Source organism: Oryctolagus cuniculus, chromosome 15, assembly GCF_051225735.1.
Source record: "Oryctolagus cuniculus isolate XC-2025 breed Fujian yellow rabbit chromosome 15, ASM5122573v1, whole genome shotgun sequence".
Taxonomy (NCBI): Eukaryota; Metazoa; Chordata; class Mammalia; order Lagomorpha; family Leporidae; genus Oryctolagus; species Oryctolagus cuniculus.
The window spans coordinates 7973155-7977500 of NC_142881.1; the positions used below are offsets into that span (position 1 = coordinate 7973155).

The 4346-nt window shown below is 56.6% G+C and overlaps 1 pseudogene; it reads right to left on the reverse strand.

Annotated features, from left to right (window-relative positions):
* Positions 1-563: 563 nt before the first annotated feature.
* LOC100354390 (proteasome subunit alpha type-5 pseudogene) overlaps positions 564-4346 on the reverse strand; it is a 22279-nt pseudogene continuing 18496 nt past the window's right edge.

The window sequence follows — 4346 nt, forward strand, 5'->3', positions numbered from 1 at the left end:
AGAACAGCTTTCCCAGTGGAGCGTGAAGAGTGAGGACGAGGAAGCCACACTCCAGTCTAAAACTCCACCTTGTCCCCACTGCTCAAAGGCCACATTCCGGGATGGGGTACTCAGCCCTCTCCCCTATTGTTTTAGTTTCTATAATAACTTGCCACAAATTGGGGAGGGGACTTAAACAGCAGGTGTGTACCCTCTTCCAGCTCAAGGGGCTTGAACTCAGGGTGCCAGCAGGGCTGGTTCCTACCGCGGGCAGCAAGACAGGAGCTGCTGGTGGCCCCTCCTACTGCTGGCCGTTGCTGGTGACCCTGGGCAGGCTCTGCTTGGGGTGGTGTCGCTGGGCTCTGACTTCATTGTCACATCGCTACCTTCCCATGTGGATCCATGTGCCCACTCCTCTTTAATCTTAAAATTTTCTGTATTTCACAATCATTAAAAATGCACATATAGACTGGAGACTTCCCAAGGAACAGAAGCTGGAAATAAGTTGAGGGAAGCGGGAGAACAGAAATTGTCCCAGAAAAGCTGTGAGGCTCACTCTTCCTTGGTTGTCCTTGATGAGCTCTTCAAGTTCTTTTCTGTGAACATGGGGAAATCCTGGCGGGCTGCACCATGGCCGGCTGCACCGTGGCCGGCTGTACCGTGGCCGGCTGCACCGTGGCCGGCTGTACTGTGGCCGGCTGCACCGTGGCTGGCTGTACCATGGCTGGCTGTACTGTGGCTGGCTGCACCGTGGCAGGCTGCACCGTGGCAGGCTGCACCGTGGCCGGCTGCGCCGTGGTTGCACTCAGCCTCTGCTCCATGGCTTGTTTGAGGATGACAAGTGAAGACGCACTGCTTCTTTCAGTGTCATCGACTTGCGGTAAACTTCCCGCTAGGAGCTCTGGGCACCGTCTGAGGCAGGGCCAGTTGCTGGAGCAATGCACTGTACAAAGGTTCCAGATGGTTCCATAGGAAACAGCTGGGGTCCTTTTTCATCACTCCCCCAAATAACAGTGCTGCTCCAACGGGACGAGACCGGGCACCTGGACCTGCCTCTTCTTACCCACACTGTAGAGCCACATTGGATACAGCCTGGGTCCCACCCTCCACTGTCATTGTCTCATTGTAGGTGAACCAATGGTTCTGTGTCTCCACTCTGCTCTATCAATTAAAGCCTTAGCATCAGCAATTAGCCCACTCTTGGCACAACCTATGTGAGCGTCAGTCTCTACGATTTTCTCAAAGCTGCTGGGCTCCATGAGTGAAGAGGTAATTCTCTTCTCCACGGCGAGGCAGACACCCTCTGCTGTCTGGGTACCAAGAGCTGTAGAACTGAGCTTGACGTCCTCAATGGCATATTCCACTTGAAATACTCTTCCTTCCGGGGAAAACGTGTTTGCGCCTCTTTTATTGGCTGTCCATAGTTCCCGTGGAGGCGACTGGGCCAATGCGCCTCCCTCCAGGCCTCGCCCAGCCCAATGGAGGCGGGACAAAGGGCATTAGTCCGCTCTCAACTGCCGGCGGTTGCTAGGTTCACTCTCCACGTGGCTGCAACAGCCAGGGCTGGGCCGGGCTGAGGTCAGGAGCCAGGAGCTTCATCTGAGTCTTCCACGTGGGTGCAGGAGCCCAAGTACATGGGCTATTTTCTCTGCTTTCACAGGTGCGTTAGCAGGGAGCTTGGTAGGAAGTGGAGCAGTACCCATACGGGATGCCAGTGTCATGGGGGTGGCTTAACCCGCTACACCACAATGCTGGCCCCTCCTCTTTTGTTTCTAGCATTATAAAGTTTTTCTCTTTATTTGAAAGACATGGGTGGGGAGAGAGAGAGAGAGAGAGAGAGAGTTGGGGGTCCCTCCTTTGCTCAGAACAGGCAGTCCTGTTGCTCGGAGCAGGTGCGCACTGCCCGAGCGTGTGTGTGGGCACCACTTTCCTTCCTTATTCTCCGCTGCTTCCCGCGCAGACACAGGCTGATGACCCAGTGCTGGCTGAACTAAAAGTCACTGCTCCGAGTTCTGAGAGTGGCCAGCCAGTAAAGGCAGCCTGGCCCCTCCTCGTCTCTGATAGGTCAGAGGAGCTGGGGCCCTTGGTTGTGTGTCCAATCATGTCCTCAAACAGGCAAGAAGAGGGCGGGGCTGGCCACAGCCCTGAGCTTGCTCACCTGCCCAGGCGAGGACAGAGGCGCTGCAAAGGCTGAGTCCCTGGAGCTGTCCACCTAGCGGCATCAAAGGGGACAGGCCGCCTGGCAGAGGGTGCGCTGGCCTTTATGATCGATGTGGTTCACTTGACCTGCCGCTGGTCACACTTCACTCCATTTTGTGGGTAGCAGGAGACCCCAAGCAGACCTTGGGGTCCCCTTTCTGGGGCCCCGTAATTTGCCTCACTGCTTATATTAGCAGCAGCCGCTTGCCAGGAGCTCAGTTAGAACATCGCGGTGCTGCTAGAGTTTCTTTCCTCAAGCACTCTGATGGCTGGGTAATTCTTTTTTTTTTTTTTTTTAAGATTTATTTATTTGAAAGCGTTAACGAGATAGACGGAAAGATGTAAAGAGACCTTCCATCCACTGATTCACTCCCCATGGCCACAAAGCTGAGCCAAGCCAAAGCCAGGACCAGGAGCGTCATCCGGGTCTCCCACCTGCGTGCAGGGGCCCGTATACTTGGGCCATCTTCTGCTGCTTTTCCCAGGCCATTAGCAGATAACCGGATTGGAAGTGGAGAAGCTGGGACCTGAACCGGCGTCTGTATTGGATGCCGGTGCTGCAGATGGCAGCTCACCCACTGTGCCATGACGCACCCTGTTAGCTAATTCTTAGGCTAAGTCCCGACTTCTGGCTTTGGCTCTTTTCTTGTTGTGTGGCCCTGGGCGACTCGGCTGACCTTTCTGAGCCTCCTCTTTTGTTTCTGTATCTGTAGAGTAAGACGGGTTGAAGTTAGAATATGTCTACGTCCACAGTTCTTTTATTTCTTTTCTTTTTTTTTTTAATTTTATTTATTCATTTGAAAGTCAGAGAGTTACACAGAGAGAAGAGAGGCAGAGAGAGAGAGAGAGAGAGAGAGGTCTTCCATTTGCTGGTTCACTCCCCAGTTGGCCACAACGGCTGGAGCTGCACCGATCCGAAGCCAGGAGCCAGGAGCTTCTTCCAGGTCTCCCACATGGGCGCAGGGGCCTAAGGCCTTGGGCCATCTTCTACTGCTTTCCCAGGCCATAGCAAAGAGCTAGATCAGAAGAGGAGCAGCCAGGACTAGAACCGGTGCCCATTTGGGATGCCGATGCTTCAGGCCGGGGCGTTAAACCCGCTGTGTCACAGTGCCGGCCCTCCAGTGCCAGTTCTAACACTCTAATGTCACTGTCTGGTGAGCAGATCCGCATGTTGGAGTTTCTTGGAAATGTGAACTAGCCGCTGTGGCTGTCGCTGTGGGAAGGTGCCTTGGGCTGCTGGCAAGGTGGCTGTGGGGGCCTGAGCACTGTCCACCCCGCTGTCACGTGGAGGAACAGCAGCAGACTTGGGAAGAGGAGTTGGGCGTCTCCCTCGGTACCAACCTCAGCGATGCTGACTCTGCAGGCCGGATGTGAGTCCGTGGTTCCTGGAACACACTGATGAGCCACTGGGGCCGTGCTCCGAGAGCCTGGCTTCTCAGTGTTCCAGCCAGCGGGGTCTTGGAAGTGGGGCGACAGGGCCGGAAGGCACAGTGCGACTGTGGCCAACGGGACCCTCCCCCTCTCCCAGCGCACTGCTGAGTCAGAGCCAGGAGCCAGCTGCAGCCTGCCCGATGGGCTTGGCGGGCACAGGAATGGTCTCCGCGGTGAGTGTTTTCTGTAACTCCACACCTCTGCCCCCAGCCAGGTGAGGGGGCTCGGAGACCTCTAAACACCCCCTCTTCCCGGCCTGCCTGCTCGTCCCCTTCTCCGGCAGGTGGCTGGCGGCTCAGCCCCCAGGACCTGACCCGAACTTGGCCTCCTTTGTGGAGCCTTGCTCAGCAGCCCCGGCTAAAGGAGCCCTGGCCTGGTCCCCGTGGCTCTGTGCTTCCCAAGGTCCCGGGCTTTGCTGTCTAGGGCTTGGTGTCCACTGCTGGCATTGGTCTGTGAGGGCTTCAAGATAAGCTGCTTTGTCTCTCTGTACCTTTGTGGGCTGAGGCAGGTGCTCAACAAATATGGAAGGAAGGGATGGAGGGAGTGAGGGGGAGGGAGGGAGGGAGGGAGAGAGGGGGAAGGGGGAGGGGGAGAGGGAGGGTGGGGGAGGGGGAGAGGAGGATGGGGGAGAGAGGCAGGGAGGGGGAGGGTGGGGGAGAAAGGGAGGGAGGGGGAGGGAGAGGGAGAGGAAGGGGGGGGAAAGGATAGGAATGAGGGGGGAGGGAGAGATGGAGGGA